This window comes from Arctopsyche grandis, chromosome 6 (assembly GCF_051622035.1).
Source record: "Arctopsyche grandis isolate Sample6627 chromosome 6, ASM5162203v2, whole genome shotgun sequence".
Taxonomy (NCBI): Eukaryota; Metazoa; Arthropoda; class Insecta; order Trichoptera; family Hydropsychidae; genus Arctopsyche; species Arctopsyche grandis.
Window position 1 is genome coordinate 30,224,991 of NC_135360.1, and position 18,883 is coordinate 30,243,873.

At 30.8% G+C, this 18,883-nt stretch overlaps 1 protein-coding gene across 6 annotated transcripts in view; it reads right to left on the bottom strand.

The window, feature by feature from the left end:
- Window positions 1-18,883, bottom strand: part of ASPP (Ankyrin-repeat, SH3-domain, and Proline-rich-region containing Protein) — a 436,173-nt gene that overhangs the window by 10,359 nt on the left and 406,931 nt on the right. The window lies entirely within an intron of this gene.

An 18,883-nucleotide genomic window follows, 5' to 3' on the forward strand; every position in this document is an offset into this window, starting at 1 on the left:
ATATTAAGAAAATTTATTAACTTTATTCACATCAAAATGTGCATATTTACCAACTTCTCAAAAATATGCGTCATTTAACTTCTTACAAAGGGCAGTGGCTCGTGATTTAATGTTTAGAAAAATTAATAGTAATGTTAAAAAAATAATTTTCTGAAAATCATTGATTTTCTTCGGTCGTAAGTGCGAATCGTCGTAAGTCGAGGACTACCTGTATAAGGTTTTTAGAACGCAAAGGTGGTCGGTGGATGCTTTTTGCCCAAAAAATGGTTTACTATGTATGTATTGTCAATTTATAAGAAAAATCATGCTTTTTTGCTTTCTTGCTTTCAACACTAATGGAGCGTTCTATTGTTATTTAAAAATAATCCTTCCAACGCCGATTTAGTGATAAGTAATTCTTGGATTTTCACTAGGGTAATATCCTTTTGGGGAGGGGTAAGTTGCCAATTACTGGGCCGTATTGGGAACACATTATATGTATAAATGAAATAATATCTAAGCATTGATTTGGAACTAATAACACTGATCAACAAAAAAAATTACCAGAGCGGAGACTAATCAATCTTTACTAAGTTTAATCCACTAAATTTAAATATGATAATGATTTTTGTTGGTTCGCTCTCGTTTACGAGATATGAGCGTGTAAAAAATGCGCAATTTTTACAGTTTTTTGGCTTTTGCGGTCTTTAACTCAAAATCTACTATTGCTGTGTTCAAAATGAGTATTGGAATGAATAGTCAGATGTTTTTTCTATTGATTGTAACATTTAATTGCTTTAAAATACTTATAATTAATTATCTAGCGAATTTTAAAAGTCAAAAATATATATTTTTTCATGCTATTATGCGTTTATTTGGCCAGTTTTTTTTTATTTCACCACGTTTATAAGGATTGGTTTTCTATCTCAATATTTTTTTTTTATGTAAATAAAATATGTATGTAATAAAATAATAATATAAATATATGTAAAAGTATTGTCGAAATAAAATGGGACGTTATTTTGAAAAGTTATCATTTTTATCACATAGAGTATTAAAACAGGAACGAAATTGTACCAATAACTCAATTCGGGCAACTTTTGGAGCTATCGCGTTTGCGTTCTAAGGACATGTTATGAAAAACATATAAAATATGTATGAATAAAGGCTCTTCTTACCATTCTTTAGTTTATAGTGAAATATAAAAGTAAACTTTATTCAAAGTACTAACCATATTTTTTTATTATAAGTCTGTCGTTACGTGGAATACATTATTGCACAATTCACCACTGATAAGAAAATAGTTCAAGAAAAATCCATCGACGAAAAAATTGATAAAGTTCGCAGACGTCAATGCAGTAAACCAATCGTAGTTTGATATAATATCATTAAATAATTTGAGCACTATAATTGAAATATTTTATTGTAATCGACCGTTTGCTTGAGCATAAAATTGATTTAATGTTTTATACGAACGTATTATGTATATTTCATTGCACAAAATTAATTTAAATTAAAATATACAATGTATGTAGATATTATATACATGAGCCGTTATATTTGAAAGTGGCATAATTCCACTTTTCTTCATTTCAAGAAATATTTCGCAAAACATCGTATATGATAATTTTGTCTACTGCGTGCGTGCGTGCGTGTCGAGTGCGTGTGAATATTCGTTTACATGTTCCATCTCTCTTTCTCACCTTGGAATCGTATATCGTGGAAAGATATGCGGCATATTACTTCGTTCACATGATCGGCCGACAGAAACAAAATAATTTAACCACTTAATCGCCACGCGTTTGTAGAAACCGATTCGATTATTTCATTATATGTGTTTAGTGCCAATCCTTGACACTACCTCTTGAATATATCACAAACTAACGAAAAATATTGACTTTTTTCAATGTCATTAGTATCACAAGATATTTTTAGATGTCGCTGTGAAGAAACCAAAATTAATTTCAAGCCATAGCCTTAAATAGGAAGGAGCGCGCACCGGTGCGCTTATGGCGATGAAGTGGTTAAATTTTAAATTATTAATTCCAATGATCCGAATTGCAATAATTTTTACCAAGTGCACAAACACCACTAGTTATATATAATGTTTTGCCTTTTTTACAATATTTGAAAATACTGGTGGCTTGTATACGTTTATTCTGTTTTTCCGAGATTCTGGTCATATAGAATTACAATAATTGATTTAAGTAACAGTTCGTGAATTAAGTCAAACGGAAAAAGTGTTTTTGGAATTGAAAATTGGACTTTCAAATATAACAGCTCATATATTAAAGAATTTTAATTATATTCTATTCAATATGTGTGTTTGAATCTTAAACATGCATTTTTTTAACGTTGCAAACGTTGCATAAAAGAAACGTCAAGTATTCAAACTAATTGGCACATTGACATATGCAGTGTGATTGTACAAGTAAAAGCACTTTGTAAACACAAATATAGGTCTGTTGCGAAATTTCAAACTAGATTTTCACACACTATGAATTAAATGATCGAAAAATAAATGATTTAAATTAAAAGGAAAATTTCGTATGAAATTTTTCGTATAATTAAAAAACAACGATTTTCCCCGCTTCCAGCCCGTCGTACTTTTTAGGCATTATTTTGCGATTAATTAAAATTACGGAGCTGGATGTTTGCGAGCGAAAAACGGAATAAAAAGTGACATTATTTTTATTTAGAAAAATATTTTTTACGACGGGCGATTTATATATAAAAAAAATTAATGAATTGAGATTATATGGCTAATTAGTTGTTTCGCTCTCATTCCCGACACTTTCGCTCGTAAATTATCATCGTACACCTGTATAGCCGCACGGACGATTTATTATATTGCAGGTTATATTCCAAACGACAGATTATTTATTATTTTCATTTTTTTTATGACACACAACAACAACAACAACGCTCAATAGCACCGACCGCGAACGCGACACGACAGGACTGAAGAAGTCAGGTGCTGATTCGGCCATGTTCGGTCGATTATCCGTGTATAAAAATAAATTGGTATTTATTTCGGCATCGGGAATTAATTTCACTGTGATTTATTTACTGTTTTTGTTTTGGACCGTTGGAAAAATAAATAATGCCGTGTGGTTGAGCGTCACGAAGCTTCTCGTTTTAAATGACGACTGAGTTGAAAAGTCTGAAGTCTGAGCCAGCCAGGCGATTCGCGTGACAGTCGCTTGATTGACCCGATTTTTCTCGTCCCAAATCCAGATACGTTCAGATATGTGCAACACATTTGGCAGAGCCGATAGATACATAGCGAGTCGTACAAAAGCGAATGCCATGATTATTGTGTGCGTTTTGACATTCGCACTTCGATCTAATGTCATTGAAGTCTGCGCGCAGAAAGGCGTGGCAAAGCTTTACGGTTGCCGCTAAGCTTATCTTAAATTAGAAACGTTTTGAAATATCCATTTATCGAAATATTTAAAAGAAAAACCGCACACGTTTAAAGGCCTGTTCATACTATCCAGCAGCTCGCGGCTAGAGCACAACGCAGCAGCGACATTTTATATTCACACTATAAAGCACATCACGGTTCTAGGGATTGCAATTTACCGTCAAATTTTCTAAATGGGTAAACGGTAACTATATTTCCTACTAGCGGTACACCGGTATTTATTTATTGAAAAATCAGCAGGTCTTGAAATTCATAAAAATAAACATTATAAAATAATATCTGAGCCCAATTATAGATTTTTACAAAATACATAATATATCTAGTACATAGCCAGCAAAATAGCTCGGTCGTTAAGAAGGCTGTACACCCGAAACCTTAATTTTGTTACCGTTCCTTTCTTCGATATATATATTGAGTGAATGCGACAATATATATCAATATATATATTGAGTGAACGCGACAGTTGCGCTTCGACCAGATAAAACGTATTTTAAATTGACAAAATCGAGGTTTCGTATTCTCCTATTTTCTCCTCCAAAACTGGACCAATTTTAACAAAATTTCATCATCGGTATGAGAAAGATACTTTCTGTGCATATATTGACGTATTTTTTTTTAAATCGACCGTTAAATAAGCACGCTGGACTCGTTTCGTGGGTGTAAAAAAGAGGCGATTTTATACATGTTTGGCGGCTCCTAGCTCCTATAAAAAATAATTAATCAAAAAAATAGAACGATAGATGCACCCCAATGGTGGATATCCATAGCATATTAAAAAATAATTTCTCTAGTGCCATAATTGAGGAAGGGAAAAATATAGTACGTTTGTATGGACAAGGCAATGCTGTCCAGCCCTCTTAAGCTTCTGCTTAGCGTCAAGAAGGTGCCGGGTTCAATCCCTGAATGAAAATGAATTTTTCAGAGTATGCTGTTGGTCAGACCTGGATTTGTGACTCCAGGTTGATCGTTTCCTATCAGAGTTTGACAATTTTCTCTGATTTCATTGTTGAAACGGTTCCTGGAAAAAAAATTGGCTGAAAATCTTTCCTACCTACTATGTCACCACTATTTGAAGTTTGATTGATGTACAATAAAATTTATGTACAATTCATAGATGTCTCGCTAATTTTCGAGTTTTTCAGTGTCTCACAATTCAACGACTTGTAATAAAAATGCTGCATTTGTATTTGTAATTGGTCAGGAAGGCGCATATATTGGTGTATTCTGAGGATAAACCAAATACTGTTAATAATGTCACTCTAAAACTTCGCTTTAGTAAATAAAATGCTAATCGTTAATTGCTAAAAAATTGCTATCGTTAAATAAAATGCTATTCATAGTGATATCTAATTCATGCATAGATATCTCTATGATGATGTACATTAAAAAATTACTCTATAAGTTGTTTATCGATTTTTATATTATAATTGGCCAGGAAGGCGCATTGGGATTTACCTGTAAAAAATAATTTACTGGTAAATACATAAATAAATAAATAAATTTCCATTATATATTCTTTATCCAATTATATTATATCACTTTATGTTAAATTATGCATTGTCCTATTTAGTCATATTTTAGATTTTATTCTTTTCTTTTTCATTTGTTTGTCTATATCTTATTTTTTATTTATTTACATATGTATATACCAGGAAGGCCTAACAGGTAAACCCCAATGCGCCTTCCTGGCCAATTATAATATAAAAATCGATAAACAACTTATAGAGTAATTTTTTAATGTACATCATCATAGAGATATCTATGGATGAATTAGATATCACTATGAATAGCATTTTATTTAACGATAGCAATTTTTTAGCAATTAACGATTAGCCTTTTATTTACTAAAGCGAAGTTTTAGAGTGACATTATTAACAGTATTCTGTTTATCTTCAGAATACACCAATATATGTATGTATGTACATACATTTCGTAGAAACTTTAAAAGCGTGATCAATATATTGAGTATGTATCCGTCAAAATCTCAAGTTGTTAAAAACTTCAAAAAGATGTACGAGTATTTAAGTTGATCTTTTTATGGCAATGACTTTATTCAGTTCATATTTTATATAATATCTTCTTTGTATTTGTTTATGAGTTTTATTTCATCTCATGGGAGTATTTTTTACATGGTTTTTTAATTAAAATTTCTAAAAAATATCATATAAACTTGGCATATATGTAATATATATTTGACTATCCAATTATATAAGATTTCAATATAGGCTAAATTAGCTTGGATTAATCAGTTACATCGTTAAATAAATCGCAAGTTAAATTAGCGAGGAAATTTATTTGAAAAGTTAATGACAGATTTACTTTAAACTAACGACAGAACAAACGTTAAAGTTTATGATTTTTTTTTTTGCTTTATTTGCTTTAAGTCGTTTATCAAAGTCAAAATTGCAAAAACTTAAATACTATAATTTGTCCGGGATGTTTCGTGTTAGGCGTATTTTATTTATACAATATGCCGCACATAGAGAAGTCATTAACTAATGTCGTCGATGTCTATTTATGTTTGTCAGTTTACTGCTACTATCGATGTAGTGACGTCTGTTTTTATATAATAATAATTCGTTTTGTCATAGAAGGCAGCCTAAAATCGAAATAGAATTTATGCTAACGTATAATCTACATATTTAGCTATTTATAATCCGCACGAGACCCGGGAGAGAAAAAATAGCTATTATATTTTTCAACTTGATAAAAGATTTCATTAGTCGTAAAAGGGGAAATTTTTCTTTTGTCTCTTTTCAGACAATTTTCAAGTTTCCCATTCCGCGTCCCGGTTACATATATACACATAGACATGTATATATTTCGTGCACTTTACAATATTGAAAAACCAACGTTTGTCATCATTCGTTATACACATGTATGTATATTCAATGAAATAGTCCGACTTAAATTGGTGAAAAATAATCGAGACTATTTAACTATGTTGACATACGACTCTAATAATCTGTGTGTATAAATGAAAATATAAGCAATTATCTTTAAAAAGTCTTTATAGAATTGAGAAATGTAATTTATAGGCAAGGTAGGAGTTCACATAGAGATCTGCAGACAATTTATCTGTTGAAGAGGTTTCTCAGATATTAATAACTTTAATGCAATCTGACTTGTTAAAGTCAGATTTTTATTTATAATGTTTATTCAAATCCTATTTGTGTTCGTCGCTGTCTTTCAAGAACTCAAAATATTATTAAAAAATGGATTGCAGATTAAAGTCTCAATACAAACTTTTTATTACATACCTCATTTACGTTTCACATGGCTTTCGTGTCAGTGGTCATTTTTATCTCTTATCCGATCGTTTTCATACTTTGCCATATTGCTCATTTTGGTCATCAATATACGTAAATGTATCGTCTGACATTACGTTGGAGATAAAATATCGTATACAATGCGTAACAAATATCCTGAATCTCGGATACGGTGACGTTTATGACGGTACGTAAGGCTACCATAATCTATCTTCAACCTTTTCGCCTTGATATGCTATTTCAGATTTTAATTGTTTAAACGCCTATAATTCACTCTATATTTTATAAAATTTGCTCTATAGGTTCTTGTTATCTCTAATATTTAAATATTTATAGTTTTAACTCTCATATGTATATATAAATTTCAAATTTGGCGTCTTGCTTCATGTAATGTAATACACGATATATATTGATTTTTGGCCAAATATGTCAAATCAGACATTTCACTGTATATCTCCTCAGTCGGTTTTATCTGCGAGATAAGTATTCAATAAGAAGTTATGTTGTATCTAATTGTTAATATGATTTACAATAAGCTTACATACATTTAGATTTTTACAATAAGCTTACATACATACATCACATACTATTATTTTTAGTAATCAGCTGATTTATTAACAATAAGCTTTACAATTGTTTATCGATATGTCTTTCGTAGAGTGTGCTATATAGCATCTCTAGCAACGATAAATTTTAATTTATTTAATTTATCATATATAAGATAGGAAATTTTGGGTGAGAAGTATGACAAGGGTTGTAGATATAATAGATAGAGTGAAGAGATTGAAATGGCAATGGGTGGAACACAAGGCTAGAAGAATGGACGAAAGGTGGACAAAAGAAGTGCTAAAATGGTACCCGAGATAATGCGAAAGGGTATACGAATTGCTGTAAATGATATTATTCTATTATTATTTAATTATTATTCTATTAATATGCCACGTGGCTAGAAGAATGGACAAAAAAGATGGACAAAAGAAGTGCTTGAATAGTACCCGAGAGAACGCAAAAGGGTAAAAGGAAGGCCGCAGAGAAGATGGGTAGACGAAATTAGGACATGTGTGGAGTTAGATGATTGAGAGTTAGACAAAACAGATACGAGTGGAAGTGTGTTGGAGAGGCCTTCATCCAGCAGTGGATGGTGAATTGCTGTAAATGATGTGATAGGAAGTTTAAATACGTTTTTAAAATTTAAATAATACATATTATTTTATTTCAACCAATCAAGCACACTTTTAACAGATTTCTTAAAAACGAAAAGTATCGTGTGGTATACAGATTAAAATTATTAATTATATAAACAGATATATAATATTTACATTTAACACGACATCTATGGCCAAACATTGCACAGACGTATTGTATCTATTATACAAACATTGATTAAACAAAGGGAAACATTTGCAGCATTTATGCTGAATAACTATAAATTTTGCCAGAAAATGGGTAAAGTTGCCAATTTGTTAAAAATCAGATAAATTGGCAAACTCTAATAGGAAACAGTCGACCTGGAGTCACATATCCCAAGTGCTGGCCAGCAGAAAACGGTAGTATTGAACTCTGTATACACGCTGATGAGTTTGGTGTATTTTTAAATTTAAGATCTTATCTGAATTTGGCAATTTTATTTAAAAAAGCTATTGGGATGGTTCCATATAAAGTTGGCACAACATTTTCATTAATTAACTGTCTCTTACTTATTTTTTCCTCATTTAGACGACGAAGGAAAGCTACTATTGTATTATATATATTGACATTTGAATATGATAAATTGAAAAATAATATTTATCATTTATCAAACAGTGAAGGGGAATCGCTTGGAATCGAATACGAACGACACTCGAATAAGAACACATAAAGGGAAATTTTCAAATGCGGAAAAATTGTCATCGATTTTCGGCTAAATGCGAGATGAATCGTCCCATGGTTATTAGACCTGAAGGGCTTCGAAATCCAGGGAGACAAAAGAGGGAATTTATTAGGGATACGTCGATTGGCAATGTGTCAGAAGCAGCGGTTACGATTTGGCGCCATCGTAACCAAACAAATCACCTGTTCGACGCCATTTTACTCAACGCCTGCGAATGATGGATGGTTTTTGCACGACTTGACATATTATCTACATACATATGTATACGTATGCCATATGCGATTGTGGAACAAATGGTAGCTTTGACGAATCCGAAGCAATGCATCATCCAACTGTCATCAAGAATGTTAACTTTCAGATTTGACACTGAGTCCTGTCCAAGTGCAAATAAAGCACAAGTCGAAAATGAACACGAGTTACTATTTTTACTATCTCTTTATCTACCATATTGTTGTACATTTCCATTCGCATGCCGAGTTTGAAAATATTAACATTGAGGTTTTCATTTACTAGGAAAATTTCGTTCCGCTTTCCCGCATGATAGCGTTGATTTAAAGGTCGGAAAGTTAGTGTCGATTTTTTCCAAATATATCCGTCTATATATTTTATTGTTTCACGCCTTCGACAAACGATGGGTCAACTTATCAGCGACGTTACAAACGAGAGGTCATTTTCTATTCAGATTCGATCATCGAATCCAATAAGTCACGTCTTGAAAAAAGAGAAAAAAAATGATAGGAACCTTTCACGCCAAAGATAGGGTAGGGAAAAATAAAAATACGAAAGGAATTGAGTTTTTTTCAGACCGCCCGTCTATTTTTGGCGTGTCGAATTTGTTGCAAATAAAAATATAATACATACATAATATACAATTTGGGTGATTTTCTTTTTATCAATTGGTGGCAATATGACGAAAATTTCCGTTGGATTAAATTAATTTTGTACAATAAAACTTCTTTTTTTTATTTGACTTTTATAATATACGTAAGTACGTTTTAAAAGAAAGTCTTCAGAGTGCTTTTGAAAAATAATTAGGCAATTTGTCAAGATGAAACTAAAAAATAAAATTTTTCCTCTTTCAGCCATTTTCAACAGTTTCATTTATCTCTAAGACACGCTAATTTGTTTCATGTCTGCTACAGAGTCGAATATTACATTTTGATTTTTATATATTATACGAGCAGCTGTCAACCATAAAATCAAGCATTTAAAAAGTCATAAATTCGCAATACAGTTTGATTCGACGATACATACATACATAAAATACATATATACATATATAAAATACGAAGTTTTATATTAGATAATAGTATACGAAGTACAAGTTATTTCACATTCTGGGGTACCTCAGGGGTCCAACTTAGGGACGTTATTCTTTTTAGTTTACATTAATGACATTTCCAAAATAATTAAGTATTCAGACTATCTTTTATTCGCTGATGACCTTAAACTTTTTAAGACAGTTAAGTCTCATAGTGACGCAGCCCTTCTCCAGTTGGACTTAGAAGCGCTGTCAAGTTGGTCTGTCGAAAATAAATTATCTTTTAGCATTCAAAAATACTGTGTCCTCAATGTGACAAGATCTTCAAGTCGCTTGATTGGTCCCTATCGCCTAAGTGGTGTTGAATGAAAGTTTGTGGATGAATTTTGTGATTTGGGGGTCTTGTTCTCAAATAAATAAATAATTTATTTATAATAAATAAATAATTTTCAATTTAAACGACACATATTTGTTTGCTAGCCACAAAAATGCTGGGATTCTTACTACGAGTTAGTATGTAAACCTTTCCAGAGTGCGTTGGTGCTTAAAATTCTTTATGAATCTCTAGTACGTAGCATTCTAGAATTTTCTTCCATTATATGGAATCCTACCCATATAACTCATTCATTGAAGATTGAGAGAATCCAAAAACGGTTTCTCAGATATCTTTATATGAAACGGTATGGTTATTATCCTTGGCTATATCCTAGTGCATTCCTATTAGGGGCGTTGGGTTTCAACTCATTGGAGTCTCTTCGGGATATGTTACTAGGAAGGAACTTTTTTAAGCTGTTGAATGGGATAATACACAATCCTCAGGTTATTAATGAATTTAGGTTTTATGCATCTTGTAAATTCAGGGACCTGAGGAATCGTGATTTGTTTATTCCTCCTGTGGCTCGCACAAATATATGCTCCTATATCTAGGGCGATATATCTACTCAACCGGATTGCTGGTAAAATTGACCTCTTCAATATAAACTGGTTACACGACAATTGGTGCAAGTCCAAAATGTTCAACGACAAAATGTACCCGAAAATTAGTGCACTGACAAAATGTACCCGCGACAAAATGTACCCGCGACAAAATGTACCCGCGACAAAATGTACCCGCGACAAAATGTTTAAGCGACAAAATGTTCAAAAATGTTCAAAATGTTCAACCGTATCCAATATTTTCTTATTTAAATTGAAAAAAAAAAACTTTCTGAGCGTGTGAACTGCAGATTACATTGCATTAGTTTATATGGCAGGGCTTCTCAACCGTCTCCAAAATTTTCTTTATTTCAAATGAATAATCTACTTTTCATCGTACACATCGCGGGCGTTATTAAATTAGTATGAATGACAGGGGTTCTCAACCGTATCCAATTTTTTCTTATTTAAATTGAAAAAAAAAACTTTCTAAGCGAATGAACTCCAGATTACATTGCATTAGTTTATATGGCAGGGCTTCTCAACCGTCTCCAAAATTTTCTTTATTTCAAATGAATAATCTACTTTTCATCGTACACATCGCGGGCGTTATTAAATTAGTATGAATGACAGGGGTTCTCAACCGTATCCAATATTTTCTTATTTAAATTGAAAAAAAAAAACTTTCTAAGCGTATGAACTCCAGATTACATTGCATTAGTTTATATGGCAGGGCTTATCAACCGTCTCCAAAATTTACTTTATTTCAAATGAATAATTTACTTTTTATCGTACACATCGCGGGCGTTATTAAATTAGTATAAATGACAAGGGTTCTCAACCGTATCCAATATTTACGTATTAAAATTGAAAAAAAAAACTTTCTAAGCGTATGAACTGCAGATTACATTGAATTAGTTTATATGGCAGGGCTTCTCAACCATCTCCAAAATTTTCTTTATTTCAAATGAATAATTTACTTTTTATCGTACACATCGCGGGCGTTATTAAATTAGTATAAATGACAGGGGTTCTCAACCGTATCCAATATTTACGTATTTAAATTGAAAAAAAAAAACTTTTTAATCGTATTGCAGATGTCATTGAATTATATGTATATATATATATATATATATATATATATATATATATATATATATATATATATATATATATATATATATATATATACACCACCAGCAGCATAAAACGGAACGCTTGTGAATTTTGCGACATACGTGTTTGTTCTAATCATCACTTCGTTATTTGTAAATTTATCTTAGTTATTTCTTCTGTATATTGGTAAAAAAACGTAATTCTCTTTAACTATGTACAAAATACAGTTATCTTGTATGTATGCAAAATAAAACAGACTTAGGTACAAAAAACCCGTAATATAACAGGCGTACCTGCTAAGGGTACGCCTTTGTTCATTGTGCGTCAAATGCTTTCAAACATTGAAAAGATCATGCTCAGCTGAGACCTTTTGCTGTATGATTGTTCTAAGGGTAAGTATGGGTTTAATAGTTTTTATTTTATAAAATTGATGGATTTAATATTTAATTTTGAATTTTTAAATTAACAATATCGATTCTTCAGAAATTGGTCGCTGCAGGGATATTTCCGCCGAAAAAAAACTTTGATTGCTGCGTATTTGAAAGCGAAGAAGGTGTCCATGCGAAAAATTGCCAGAACAGAGTGTTTCGGTAAACACAGTTTCGAGAATAACTCCGGAGTTTAGTTCTTGTACTAACTTCTCGGTTCTGGCTTGGAGACCTTGAAGGGCTTTCAAGAACTTCCACAGGTTTGGAAATTGTGCTCTAATTGTATAGCCAACTTTCATATGGAAGCCTTCCACTTCGTTGTCCGTTTTTCCATAATTATGTAATATTCGGTCTCGAACATTCCATATGTCTATGGAAGCTACACGAGGTTCACGTCTGACATATGGCCAAATGCGCAAGTAACGGGTTGCTTTTTCCATCTGTCCCAAAGTACCTACAGAAAAATCCAGGAATTGGGATTATCTGAATTTTACGATAATCAGGAAAATGCAATTAAATTAAAAATGGTATTGGCATTAGCATTTGTTCCTCCAGAAAATGTAGTCGAAAGCTGGGAGGAACTCCTCCAAATTCTCAACCCATGGCTATTGGCACAAGAACGAGAAATCCAACAGAAGGTCGATGATTTCCTCATGTATTTTAAGGTTAATTACATTGGGAAAATCATTTAACCAACCCTAACTACATAAAAAATGTTAAGATTCCTAGAAAAAGATTTGGTCGAAGCATATGCGCTTCAATACTTCGAAGACAATAGGTTCTTTTGAGCTGAAAAATAAAATTCGATTTACAATCATTTTATTTTAACCATGCATTTTTTTTCTCAACGTGTGAATTTGATTAGCAAAAAGTTGAATTTGATTTACAAAGGAGTGAATACGTAATAAATAATAAATGTAATTATTTAAAAATTCATCATTATCAGTATATAATAAAAAGAAGACAGTAGACATTTCCATGTTTTAATATTCATATAAATTATTGATATATTAATTATCTATTAACATATGTACAGTCCATCCTAAAATGCCGATGTAACACAAAACCGGACTACGGAATGACCTTAAAAACAAAATTAATTATGGTTGAAAATTATAATACATTGCTTGAAAGATAGTCTTCTTGATAAATATTGTGGTTCTAGCTTATTTGCCATAATTTTAAAGCCTATAAAATAATTTTTCGTAAACTGGTCAAGTACGGTTTGCATATTGCAAGATAAGGTTTTTCCTATATTCATTGAAGCTCAGGGTGCTGTTAGTGCTAAATTAAAAAGAACCAGGTCGGTGTTTAATTTTTATGACCCTCCCCTCGGTTTTTTTTTACTAAAAAAAATTCGGGTGTGACCAACCCATGACTTTATCTATGTATTTGAGGAATATAAGAAGATAACAAAACAAAATTCGATATTGAACTGATGACTATGATAGCGATACAAATTGAGCGCAAATGTATGGAAACTTGCACAAAACAAAAAAAGTTCTACTTCCGGTTGTCAGATTTTGTTCAAATTTTTTTTATTACTAAAAATCACTATCAGTATTATACTCATTAAATATCAAGAAAATAAAAATAATTTTAAGGGTCAAAATAAAATAATGAAATATTGTTTTAAAAAAAAATACTACTTCCGGTTTACAAATTCTGACCAAAACGCTACGAGCTCTAAGTTAGTACATAAAGGATAGAAATATAAATTTTCAGCTTAATACGTTCAGGGGTGTGGACAGAGTAGTGGGCACAACATTTTCAACCTTTCTAAGAGAAAAAAACCCACTTCCGGTTAATAAAATTTAATAATTTTTTTTTCTTTTCATCACATTGCTACAAGAATTATACTTGAATTTTTTGTGACGAAAACACATGTTTAAGGGGTCGAAAAAAATAGTGGAAGAAAAATCGTACAAAAGTAAACTGCCACTTCCGGTTGACAGATACTTACTAAATTTTATATATAACTTGGTATTGTTAACTTGATAACCTTATTAGGACTTTATAATACCAGAGTAATTATAAATTAATTACATACATATATGTATATTTTTCTATAATAAATGTGATCGAGCTTATCAACTGTGAATAGCTAAAATTTATTATTCCATTGCTACAAACCGACGTTGAAGAGGACATTGAAGAGATTTCGAACCCACCATTTGCCTATTGTCCTAGGGTTTTACGCAAAGAAAAAAATGCATTCAATAGCCTCTAACATGAGGGTAGTAAAATTTTATAACCCATTTGTCTTTTTACATATTTTCGTCCATTTGTGTAGACAATTCATCTGTCAATCATAGAACTAATTTCAAAATATATTATTGTTTTGCCATCTCTATTCAACGCGCGTGATTTTTTTTACATTTACATTTTAATTGTCTTTTACATGTCAAAATTAAATTTTGTATGCAACCCTTACGCATAATAGTTAGTTGTAAATGATGCAATATTAATGTGAAACATAAAGGAGGTATGTAAAAATAATTTTAGCTGTAAATTTCTAATGTCTGCCTTTTTTACATACCTCCTTTTTTCTACAATACAATGTCCGATTCATACATTTGTTTTTTGCTAAACACTAAGTAAAATCTCTCCATCGTTAATCCGAATAGTCGTAATTCGAGACTTGACTGTAAAATAATACATTAAATTTATCTAAATTAATATTTGATATTCTTGCCTTATAATTGTATAATGAAATATTAAGTTTAAAAAAAACTTTCATTATACATATAGCTTGCGAATGTACACTAGAAGACTTATTTGCAGAAGAAATAAAATAATTGCATTTTTAAACAAAATTTTGGAAAAAAATTATGTGAATTTGATTTAGAGACGCCGTAAAGGTCACATTCAATGTTAAAACTCGAAGTACACTTGACCGCTGGCTGGGAACTGTTTTATCAAAATAAAACGTGGCGTTCAACGTTTATTTATTTATATATTATCTTAGCTATAAAGCTAATTTTAAAAATACATTTAATTACTTAACTGTAAATAACTCTAAAATTTATAATTATCTTATATGTACTGTCCCTCACAGAGGTGCGAAGAAGAGGTGTTAAACTAATTCAATGACATACGCTTAAAAAGTAATTTTTTCAATTTAAATAAGTAAACATTGGATACGGTTTAGAACCCCTGACATTTAAACTAATTCATTGACATCTGCAATACGCATAAAAACATTTTTTTTTTCAATTTAAATAAGAAAAAATTGGATACGGTTGAGAACCCCTGTCATTCATACTAATTTAATAACGCCCGCGATGTGTACGATAAAAAGTAAATTATTCATTTGAAATAAAGTAAATTTTGGAGACGGTTGAGAAGCCCTGCCATATAAACTAATGCAATGTAATCTGCAGTTCATACGCTCGGAAAGTTTTTTTTTTCAATTTAAATACGTAAATATTGGATACGGTTGAGAACCCCTGTCATTTATACTAATTTAATAACGCCCGCGATGTGTACGATAAAAAGTAAATTATTCATTTGAAATAAAGTAAATTTTGGATACGGTTGAGAACCCCTGTCATTTATACGAATTTAATAACGCCCGGGATGTGTACGATAAAAAGTAAATTATTCATTTGAAATAAAGAAAATTTTGGAGACGGTTGAGAAGCCCTGCCATATAAACTAATGCAATGTAATCTGGAGTTCATACGCTTAGAAAGTTTTTTTTTCAATTTAAATAAGAAAATATTGGATACGGTTGAGAACCCCTGACATTTATACTAATTCAATGACATCTTAAAATGATATTCAATGAGTCACAATGACATTCGCTTAAAATGTAATTGTTCAATTTAAATAAGAATATGTTGGTACGGTTGAGAACACCTTTAATTTATAATAATTTAATAACATCCGCGATCTATACGATAAAAAGTACCATATACATCGATAAATATAATACAATAAAAAGTTACTTTTGCCATTAAAATAGGATAATTTAGGATTTTTGAACATTTTGAACATTTTTGAACATTTTGTCGCTTAAACATTTTGTCGCGGGTACATTTTGTCGCGGGTACATTTTGTCGCGGGTACATTTTGTCAGTGCACTAATTTTCGGGTACATTTTGTCGTTGAACATTTTGGCCTTGCACCAATTGTCGCGTCCCCATATAAACTATGCTAATCTGGTTGAGTGGTTGTTGATGAATGCCAGTGGTTGATTTTGCCAATTATAACTGTGAATGATTGTTATTTTTATGATTTTATGATTATAATGATGTTGTGTTATTATTGTTATCATGTCATTGTTGCACAGTGACGTGTTGGAGCTTTCTGTAATGTAACTGTGGCTAATATGTTAAATAAATAAATAATACATGTAAAGTAATATAATTAATCACTATTATAGATTGCCGAAATTTCAAAGTAAATAAAAGTCGAATTAGTGCGATTGTTCATGCTCATTTGACTAAAATTTTACCTGAATTTTCTTTAGATTTAGCACGGTCCCAGGTCTGGTGTCATTTTCGGCGATCTTCGTCTCTCTAATTTATACTCGTGCACATTGAATAGTACACTTAGGTAATAAACGCTTTCGGGCTCGGTAATTTATTGCGACTTGCGCGACGAGCTTCCATTTACGCCGTATTAAAATTTATTTTATGCCCCCTTTTAGCGGCAGAGTGCTTCCAGCGGGCACGCAGAATCCGAAATTGATTCACCAATTAATTTTTAATGGCGATATAACAATTTGCATTAACGTGCGTCGATCATCGCCGCCTCATTCGCTCGTCGTTAGCGCGACGCGAACGTGTCTGGGGGAAAAGTTGGCCGGAAAAGCGCGGAATAGTTTTCCCGGGTGAACTTTCAAATTCGATATCTGCGTGCGTATAATAAATATACCTAGAAGAGGAGTATGACGCGACGTCGGGGACTTTAAAACAATGAAAAGTTTCCCCTCGATCTTTTCAGACTCATTCAAAACAAGAAGTATTTCATTAAGTAAGTAAGATCCGCTATCAAATTTTCCATTGAAAGTGGGGCGAGACTTTCGCAGCGAGAGAGAACGAACCTTCATTAATCTATCACAATACACTTTTGAAATACTTCGACAAAGATCAAAAACGTCAACGACGAGCGGCGGAGACAAAGGGGCGCCCAAATAATTAACCTGAAATGTAATTTTAATGGAAATAAATTGCGAATTCAGATTCTTGGTCAACCGGATGATTAAAAGTGCCGAATCGTGGCGGAAAGCTGTTTAATTCCATTGTAAATAAATACATAATTTTAATAACACATTTTCCAGTTTAAATAGTAAAGATAAATCGTCCTCTCAAGGTAAATACAGAAAATATTATATAATAATCAAAATAAATGTACGGTTTTGAGATCTAGTAATGAACCAGGTCTTAAACCAATAAAATATTATTGAAAGTATGTAGTTTCAATAACTTACACAAGGCTTTTCAGAATTACGGCAAATTGGGTTTTTCATAATTTATAGTTTTTGTGTTTTTAGGTATAAAAGTATAGAAAACGTTATCTAAAGTTGTTAAGAACAAAACAGATGTGTAAAATAACTTTGAAAGATGGAAATATTTCATAATTCATTACGTTTTCGGACACAAATTCATCTCAGCAGTGTTCTTATTCACGATTCCACGATTACAGTTTTTTTTATTACATATTTTATTCAATACTTTACGTTTCACTTACGATTACAATTCAGGAAAAAACTTGCCTCTTATCCGATCGTCTTAATACTTTGCCATATTGCTCATTTTGGTCATCAATGTAAGTAAATGGATCCTCCGCCATTACGATGGTGCAAAAATATCGTGTAAGACGCATTTAAAATTTGAATTTATGAAAAGTGACTGACGTTTATCCAGTTTTAAATTTTAAATATAGATGGCGGTAGTAAAATAAAATAATAAAATTCGAATTTTATATACAAATTATAGAAGAGGCATGTTTTTAATATATTATTGATAGTAGCTTATTTAAATCATTTAATTATTCATGCATATTCAGGATCTACCTTTTTACGGCTTTGATATATTATATAATACAAATTTTATTATTTGTAATGATGATATATAATTATGATCTTATGAAAGTTCATAATGTTTATAACTCAATTTAATTTATAAGCAATTATTTTTTGCATAATATGTATATATATAATTTTTTTTCGATATAAAAATTTAAAACTTAAAAAAATCTTAATTTTCTAAAACCAGTGAATTTTTTTTGTAAAAACAACCGAAAACCACAAATATATATATATATATATATATATATATATATATATATATATATATATATATATATATATATATTTATATATATAAATATATATATATATATATATATATATATATATATATATATATATATATATATATATATATATATATATATATATATATATATATATATATATTTATATGTATAAATATATATATATATATATATATATATATATATATATATATATATATATATATATATATATATATATATATATATATATATATATATATATATATATATATATATATATATATATACTTTAAATTCAATAAATTCAGAATGATACAATTATTCAGTATTGATCTAATAAGGTCGATATCC